This window comes from Pocillopora verrucosa, chromosome 4, assembly GCF_036669915.1.
Source record: "Pocillopora verrucosa isolate sample1 chromosome 4, ASM3666991v2, whole genome shotgun sequence".
NCBI lineage: Eukaryota > Metazoa > Cnidaria > Anthozoa > Scleractinia > Pocilloporidae > Pocillopora > Pocillopora verrucosa.
The window spans coordinates 19,162,510-19,172,509 of NC_089315.1; the positions used below are offsets into that span (position 1 = coordinate 19,162,510).

Here is a 10,000-nt window from a genome sequence, read left to right on the forward strand (position 1 = left end):
ATCCAGGCGCTGGGGACGCAAGAGTTGTGCCCACTTACCTACCATTTCCCTTCAGAGAATAATGGTGATTAACCTTAGAATACTCTGTTAATCTCAATCCTAAGTGACAGCCACATTGCCAACTAAACACTGGTTGATAAAGAAGAGCAGAAGATGTATTTTACATGTGCATCTTCTTAGCAATTATTGATTGCTCACTTTAAAACAAACGTGAGGGAGTTTTACCTCACTGTTATTGATACATTTCATAACCAAACAGATACGCCCTTCATCTGCTTAACGCTCTAGAAATTCGAACAGTAAATGTGTATCAACACAATGCTTTAAAGGCTTTTCATCTACAGCACAAAGGCCCGCTTAAGTGGATCCCTTCCAAAACCATTTTCAATATTTAGGTTAAATGCAACACCAGATATGCTTCCCAACAAAATTTGTGTAAACCTTAAGTGCGCAATAACTCTGGAAAACAAACAGTTGTCTATTCAGGAACTAATCTTTATGACTAAATCCCTCTAGACTTATTATAACTTAAAATGTATATGCCCTTTGCACATTTAAGAGATGGGTATCAGGGCTCGAACTTAACTTTTTTGTCTACTAGCAAAGTTTTGCTAGTAAGATTTTTTTTACTAGCAAAAGAAGGAACCTAACTAGCAAATGTTTGCTAGAGGATATTTTTTAGACTCACAACTTCGAAAAACCACTCGCATTTCGCGAGTTTGCGAGTGCTAATTTCGAGCCCTGGATATAGTTGTACTATTGATAAACAAATTTGATGAAAAGTTTTTACATCCATGACACAAAGGCCTGCCTAAGTAGTATGCGAGTAGTATTCACGGATACAACAGATCCCTTGCAAAATGGATTTTGGAATTCCTAGGAATTCATAGGAATAAAGGTGTGAATTTTCATGGTAAATTCAGACTGGGAATTTCCAACCATAACAACTCTGGTTCTAAAAACCTAGAAATTCCCAGAAATTCCAAGTTTATAGCCAACAAGACTTGGAATTCCTAGGAATTCCAACTCAGAGAACCAATGGCTTTCCCTGAAAAGCTGTAAATCTAAAAAATTCCTAGGAATTTCTGGGAATTTTAGGAATTTCTAGGAATGTTTAAGAATTACTGGGAATTTTAAGCAAAAATTTGAGGCTAATGATATAAAATAAATACTTTAAATTAAAAAAACTTGGCTAAAATTCAAGTATTCAATGAAATTTATTAACAAGCTTAATGAAGGCTTACATGTAAAATATTTTTGATTAATTATTAACATCAACATGTGGTAATATTAGGATAAATAAAGATATTTTTCTTTTCTTGAAAACTTCATACGAATTAATCCTCAATTGCAGTTATTCATATAAAATAGTCCTAATCAATCATTAAATTTGGTTTGACACAAATTGTGAATAAAATCTGTTGATTCTTTTCCATAAAATACAATATCTTAAATTATATTTGAAAACCAAGCACTCTTAGGAGTGAAGGGGTTAATTACAGTTAAATAGAATTGATTTTTTAATTAAAATCTTGTAACTGTAACAATAAATTGGAATGAAGTTATCCTAAACTGCAAACTTAGCTGCTGTTTGTATTTTTTCCCCTGAGCTCACAATAAGTTGGCCTTGAATGAGGTTGTCTACAAGAAGCTTGACCATTTTGTATCTGGATTCCATGACATCTGAATTTGAAAAAAATATATTACATAAAATATATATATATATATAAAGCTCAGACCAGGCCTTTAAGATAGCTATAACGAAAAGGGCATTCATTGGATTCTCAAACTGAGGAATCTCTGTTATATTGAGTGACTTTTATATTGGAGTTAGTGCATCTCTCCCATAGATTTTACTAAAAAAAGGACAGAATACGTTATTTTGTTTTTACCAAGGAGGGCTTCTTTATGTAATAAAGTTTGTTTAATAACAGTTCCTATTATGAATCTTGAATGTTCCCAAACCTGACTAAAGGAATCTTGTAACCTTACTGATAGATTTATTTCATTGTAAAGCATTAAGCTTAAGAAACTGCGGCATGCAAGTGACCGATTCGATTATCAGAATTATTCTAGTTTCAGTTGCGCCGAGCGTTATATAAGCTTAATTCAACCCTTTACATCTAATCTTTTATAAGATTTTGATCACGTAACGAATGTCGCAAGTTTTACTCACCACAAACTTTCAAAATCGTAGCTTTACAGATGGCCACTCGACCCTTGTTTGTACTAGTCAATATGTCAATTGTTGTCCCTTCTTTTAACTCCACGGTGCCAACGACTTTCTTTTCTTTTACAACATTCATGCGTTCTCGTTTTCCCATTGAACCACAATAAAAGCTATCTTTAGAAATGTTATATTAAGCAAAACAGTTGAGGAAAGCGATCAACCGATGAAAAGTACATTCAAAGATAAGCGCCAAATGGAGTCTTCTTTGTTTCCGATCAAGGGCATGATCACGTGGATCTTTTAGGACTTGTCATTGGCTAGCAATATGAATCCCCTGGCTTGCCGATTGCAGTGTTAATAGAAGCGCACAACTTTATTCTGACTTCTCCGACCAGTTCTCTGCTTCTGGACGATGGATACCTTGGTGATATAAACAATGATGTGAGCTCACTCTGTCTAGAAATAACCGACAAGAATCGATCGTACTATAAATGCACGATTTGTGGCCGAAAGTTGTCGAGGAAACAAAGACTCGAAACTCACTTGAGTTGTGTTCATGGCAAAGGTGAGAAATAACACAAGCCAATTACAGTTTTGAATGTGACCATAGTTAATCGAGGGGACAATATATTATGCATACGGAATTGGCTGGATAACATTGTTTTAGGGACAGTGAAACCAGGGGAGGGTTTTAGCCCCTCCCCCCCCCGCAAGTTGAAAATAGGCTCTCTCCCTGATATGTAAGATCTACATTGTGACATGTATGTCGATTGACCAGCTACTGCTGTTGTTCCCAAACTAAGCCCAGTTTTACTCTAGTATTCTATAAGAAAACAAGAAAACATTGTTTAATATGTAGACATGTAATTTTTCTATGCAAATATTTCAAGCACATGCGGATGTAAATATTTTTTATTCTTAATCAGTTATTGTTTTAAAATTTTTAACAACAAATGCAACAGCAACTTATTAGAAATGATTAGGAATATACAAATATGTTCTAGGGGTCAATAAATTAAATTGTTTCTCGCATGATGATTTTAGAGTTTAGCTTTGCTTTAGTTGATCAAACTCATGGGAGGCTCTGCTAATATCCTTACGAAGTGCTTTGGATTTCATTTGTTTCAATCTAATCTTATGTTTCTGGATGATATCTTTCGCAAAAGAAAATGACCGCACTTTGACATACAATTGTATGATGTTGTGCAAAACATCTTTTGCAACACTACTGTTGATTATCAGTTGATAATTGGATAACAGTGAATTGTATGCTGAGACAACTTCAACATCATGAACAGATCTTGATATAATACTAGCAAAAGCTATATTCTGCACAGTAGTATTTGAAGTGGTATCCCTGAAATAATGTTCAGTTCTCTCAAAAATTGATTGAGCACTTTTTGTAATTGCCCACAAACCACCACGATTTAAGGATGAAGTTAACTTCTGGCATTCAATAGCATTCTGGTCTTCTTATTTGCCAGCCTTAAGGATGGAGATTGCCTGCTCGCTTTCTGATGATTTACTGACATGCTTGGTATGAAGTTTATGAAGCACATAACCGCCAATATACTGTAGTCCAGCTTTTTCTTCATCTGAAAGTTTAGTTAATGGGGCGCAAGTATAAGTGCTTTCAATTTTCTCCTTGCTGTGTACCAACATACAATCAGCAACCTTGGTAGACAGTAGAGTAGCAGCGTTCCTTGATAATCCCTTAAAATGCATAACTACATTCAGAGCTATGGTTGAGTAGAAGCAAGAATAAAATCTTTCAGCATTTCCAGACTTTGTCAAGCGTTTATATAGGTCTTCAATGTCGCAGAATTCAGCTGGTATGTCTTGTGGACCGTTGTTGTGGGTGTAGCATCTTAGCTCGTCTCTGATTGTTTTTGGATAAATTTTGTTGTCAGCAATTTTGTGTTTAGCTTTTTCTACAATTCTTGAGTAAGCTACAAAAGTTAAATAGCTTTCTTGTCCTCCTTCTTTTTGCTTCTCAACATCTTCTCTCGTATCTCTGTGTTTAACTGTCTTGTGTCGTTTCAGTCCGCTCTTGCTTTTGTATTTCTTGTGGCACAGTTCGCACACAATGTCTTCGAGTTGAACCTGTTGTAAGCAAAAGTAACTTTCAGTCGAGAAATCAGTCATAAAACGATACTACAAAGTCTAGTTCTAAGCATAGATAATGAAATAAGAAAATGCTTAATAATTACATCGTCAGTAAATTACGCCACATAGTTATAAGAATTTAGTTATAACACAAGTCGCTACAAAAAAGCAGCATCGATGATACCCGATGACGGAGCAACTTCAGAATACCCCGCAACTGACACGCCCTCTTTAAATCTACAGGTCCGCTAACCCGAAGTGAATGAATAAGTATTAAACTAAGTGCTACCGTGGTCCGCAGTGTTTTACTAAAGTGCTACCGCGGTCCGCAGTCCCGTAGTGGATGAATAAGTTATTGGGTAAGTGTACGGGGTAAGTGTATAATTTAAGTGCTACCGCGGTCCGCAGTCCCGTAGTGGATGAACTGAAGTTACGGTATAATTTAAGTGAACAAAACAAAAGCGATATTTAATGCAATAAACTTGTTTTAATAGTACAAAAAAGATTGACATAACATGTTTGTGGAATTGTGATTCATCGCTCATTTAGTACAAGCTATTTGTAAAACTATAGTTTCTTTACTATGAGTTAAAATGTTACAACGTTTCCTTATAATACTAATGGTGTTCTACCGGAATTAATCGATGAACAATGTAAAGAAAATGAATGAAAGTTATATGTCCATGTTCGTTGTCGTAATGAAACGGAGTTGTTACTGCTACAGTTAATTTGTTATGTAATTGTTCGTTTGCAGATAATCTCTCATTGGTGCCGTAATGTCATTATGCAATGGCTTTGCAAATGCCGTGTCGAATTCGGTTGAATTGACATTGGTACTGTTCGGCCAAGGATTTGGCTTGCTCTTTATAAATACCTTGCAGGTGCTTCTTGCGCGCGGAACGTGGAACTCAACAATTCTTCCAAAACCATCCTGCATCAAAGACTCCGTGGCGGCATTGAATTCATCTTCGGCAATTTCTCGGGCTGATCTTTTTCCATGTTTAAAGGAGCGATATGACACCACTGGACCTTGGGAGATTAAAACGTTGTCACGGACTATTTGTGTAGTGGGTTGTTCGATGGTTTTGTCACATGCTGAGTTGGTGACTTCTTTAAGAAACTGAAAAAAAAAGAAAGAAACTAATTAAAAACCAAAATAACGGGGAAACAGGTAAATGTAGCTGTATAGCCGTTGAAATTTGCATGTGAAAAATTGGCCAACGATTTCTGATTCGTTTTGGTTTTGTTTTGCACTAAAATAAAAATGGAACGCGCTTTGGCTCCAGCGCTTTAAAGCATTCGCTTAGAGGAAATAAATACAACTCAAAACTCAAAGCAGACCGAAATGTGTAAAGTTGTCTAAGTTATGACTAAATAGATTGTTGGTCTTTGCGCGCGCAATTTCTATCAGCGATTAGAACACGGCAAGTATCTGGTGCTAATAATTAGAACATAATTGTTATGTATGCGCAATAAAGGTAATTAATCCAGAAAGGAAGTTTGTTGTTTTTTACGAATGCGTAACTGACATAGTATTTCCTTCTGCGTCTCTAGGTGAGTTACGTAGGATGCAGCGTTCTCCAGGGTTGCTTTCGTAATGGTAGGGTCTGGTTGCGTCGCTGGAACACCGGCCAACATCTGTCATGGCGTGGTTAAACACGTGCAGGGCGCAGGCTACTCTGGGAATGAGTTCCAGAGTCTTCGATTTAGGCGGCACTTTGCCCTCTCGTATGGCTTCGTTTACCTCCGCGACAAACTGGTCCTTTTTCTCCCTCAGAAGTTCTTTGCCTTCATCATCAAAGACGAATTCCACGTTCTCGTCCACTCCATTAATGTTTTTAAACAGTTCAGTGTAGTCAGACACTACTTCGGTTGATAGCTGATCGGTGGCGTTGTCCATTTGGGTAAGGGTCGGGCGAAGGGCAAGTGGGGTTGCGAGAAGAATTCTGTCGACCAGGCCGTGTCCTTGGTCCATGCGAGCGATCAATTTGGCCGCGTTCACCAGTTGCGTGGATCCAAGGAGGCAGAAAGGCGTATTCGAAGGGATCACCCTGCTTTCTTCGGTAGAGTGGTGGTAGCTGCAGCGTTCCCCTGAGAACAGTTTGCAGAGTAGCTGCACGTCGCCAGATGCGGTCTCCTCATCGGATTTAAGTAGCTTGTGCAAGATGTCAAACACCTCCGGTGAGAGAATCATGGCCTTTTTCTTGTTCGCCAGCAGTTTGACCAGTCCGGACGAGGTCGTCTTGCTGATAATGGCGTTTGTGAGGTCTAGTTGCTCCAGTGGATCCTGGGCAGCATATTTGATTGCAGAGGACTTGTCTGTATGAGAGAAGATTAAGATATTAAAATCCGAATTGCAGCGTATTTAATTGAAGGTTGTTTGCTTTTGTCTGTGAGTGAGTGTAAGTGCGGGAAGCACTGGCGCGACGTATGCGAGGTACAAGGGGAAGTAAAAAGATATTTAAAATTGATTTTGGTTGAACTTACCCGTCCCAGGATATCCAACAAATATAGTATATATATTAAGTGGCTGCTTGTGAGTTGTTACATTGACCTTTGCGTTGTTGCAGGCAAGTATGAAGCTCGTTGTAGTTAACAACGATGGTACAAAGTATCCTTCGCAGCTTCCAACCGAGATTGCCTTATTCTTAACAAAATCGTACACGTCTGAGTCGTGAAATAGCTTCTGATACTGAAACTGCACAGTGTTGAGTCGTTTTTGAAGGTTGATCCACGTTTGTTCGTGTTGTTTGTTGGGTTTTGTTACTGCATACATTTTGATGCTCACTGTTAGACTGATAAGTATCGACTGAAAGTAAACTGAAATGAGCAGGGAATAGTCCTTAGGGAGTAGTATTGGTGGAAATACAGATTCAACCAATCAATGGCGGTGCGGCATTCATTTGTATACAAAATTTGAGCAATCGTTTTGGAGTAATTTAATTCCATCATTCTTAAAAAAAATTTTAAATTACTCCAAAACGATTCAGAGACCGGCACTATCTTTTCGCAACCCCCACTTATTTCATTCAAACGTGACAAAAACATAGGCAACTTTTTAGTCAGGAGTTCATTTCAAACCAATGACCAATCTGGAACTTTTAAATGCGCTCGCTCACGATGTAAAACTTGTCCTTTCATTCATAACGTAGAGAAAATATCGGGACCCAAAAAATCCATTAAGATCATTGATCACTTTACGTGTACCTCATCCAATGTTATTTACTGCATAACTTGCACTTATTGCAATAAGTTATACGTCGGCGAAACAGGAAGACGACTGGGTGACCGATTCCGAGAACACCTTCGCAATGTGGAAAGAAATGATAAGGACGCATCCAAACCAGTCGCTAGACACTTTAATCTTCCTTATCATTCTAAACAGCATATGGCAGTTTGCGGCCTTTCCTTACATCTAGGCAGTTCGGAAAGCCGTAAAACACTAGAACAAAAATTTATATTCCAAATCGGCACCCTTAATCCCCACGGAATCAACGAGCGCTTTTCATTCAACTAATTTATTCCTGTTTTCTCGTCACCATATTCCCACCAATGGCGTAGCTCCACTTTCTACATATAAATCCATACACAACCCACAATTCCTCTAATCGCTCTGACGAAGGGCTAACGCTCGAAACGTCAGCTTTTTTACCCTTTACGGTGGCTAATTTACGTTTTCAAAGCAGTTGTTAACACTAAATTACCTGTTGTACTCTCCCACCGACGCAGCACCACAGTTTCTTTAGAAACTTACCCCTTTATGCTTTCAAACGAGTTACTATCCGCCATATTTAATTTGCTAAAGAACACACGTGTGACGTATAGGGTCACATGATCAAAATCGAAGCGATTGCGGCTAAGCTGGATTTTGGGACAGTTTTCCCGCCGGAAAAAGAAAACTCAAAGAAGCTTCTTGTATCTGTTTCTATGTGATACCTGAAGCATTTAGACGGTATTCCCAAAAAGTGACCTTTTAGCCGTCAGTTACCCTTTAATGGCCACACTTTGTATCATGTAACCAATCACATATAAAGTACACAAATTGATATTGGATCAACTCTCTAGAAGCAGTGCTTACTTTAATGGACAGAAAAGTTATCATAATGAAAAATGGAAAATAAATTCATTTTTATTCAAAGTCAGGTAACAACAGGAAAAATCATGGCAAATGTTTAAATTACTATGACACTTTTCTCTCCTAAGTAGAGTGTCCTTCAAGTCTTTAATTTCAGTCCGGAGAGACTCGTTTTCCTTTTCATGCTGAATGCGTAGATCGTCCATTTTATCACGTGATTCTTTCAGTTGATTTTCCAAGGCAGAGTTCCTTTTTAGGAGTTCTTTCTCTCTCTCTAATGTAGTTATAAAAGCTTAGCTCAGTGGTGAACAACCGCATTTTTGTCTCAAACATCCTCTGAAAGTATAATTGTCTTAGATTCTCTAAAGCTAACCGAATTCAGGGAATGGTGCTCTGATATGCTTTAGAAAGTTAGATGGTCAGTATAAGCAATGAGCCAATAGTCAACTGACTAAGCTCTGACGTCTCACATGTCATACCAATCGGGGATCACGGCTGAATAGACAGACAGACAGACAGACAGACAAACAGACAGTCAATAAGCATGGTCCTTTCTTCAGTCATCCGGTCGATAAGTCAAACCATATGTTGGTTGGTCAGTCAGTCGATCTGTCAATCACTCGGTCAGTCATTCAGTTACTCAGTCAGTCAAGCAGTGACTCGGTCAGTCAGGCAGTTACTCAGTCAGTCACTTGGTCAGTCAGTCAGTCAGTCAGTGACTCGGTCAGTCTTATTTAATGACAGATCAGTTGTTTCAATGTAACCAGCACATCATTCACGAATACCTTGATGTGTTTCAGTCCGCAAATGACTAAGCTTTCAAATAATCGATAGTTATACACCTTCACCCCTTTATGTTATTGCAGATTTGACGACAAAAACAGACAAAGGCCGGCATATTGGATGATTATCCTCTTTGTTGAGAGCAATTACCTTTAATGAGTTCTCAGACAGTGGAGGCAAAAAGGCGTGGGGGGGGGGGGGAGGAGTTGTCCAAAAACGGCGAGAGTTGCGCTAAGAAATATGAGGAACAATCTCTGCTGTTTCCAGCGTTTTCTTCGCCCACTCACTATTGCGTTGGTCTGCATCGACCACCAGCCTGGATTAAAGTTGGAAAAAATAGATATCTTACCTTGGTATTGTTGTTCAAGGACTGCCATCTTTTCCTCCAATTCTTTCTCCTTCTTACCCTAGTTCAATAAGATTAAGTACATTTGACGTTTTATATACAAAACATTGTAACATATAATATTATAACATAACATATCGAGCCAGGACGTTTTAAAGCACGCCGACCATGAGAACTCCGCAAAGGCGCATAACACACAATAACTGAAATTTGAGTTTTCAAAGAACAAAGATTGGGTGTGTTGCAAAATCAGCTATAATTTAGTCTGACTTCTTAAATGGTTAAATACTCTTCATAACAAAATGATCGCCAAACTAACCTTTAGAGCCTGTTTTGTTTACTTGTTATAGATGGGAGAAATGTTTTCAACTTTTTCCTTCAATAACGTTGTTCAAAAGAAAACGAAATCGGTGCGTCGTAGTTGAAGGGCATTTCCGCGCGCTTGATTCATCTCAAAATTGAGTACAAAAGTAAGAAAGAAAGAAAAAGACAAAGTCCTAAACTTAAAAACTGATTGACA

General features: G+C 38.2%; 3 pseudogenes; all 3 read right to left on the minus strand.

The window, feature by feature from the left end:
• Window positions 1-10,000, minus strand: part of LOC131783752 (putative uncharacterized protein MYH16) — a 31,210-nt pseudogene that overhangs the window by 20,952 nt on the left and 258 nt on the right.
• On the minus strand, window positions 3,043-4,315 carry LOC131782948 (uncharacterized; annotated as a pseudogene).
• Window positions 5,001-7,052, minus strand: LOC131783753 (uncharacterized; annotated as a pseudogene).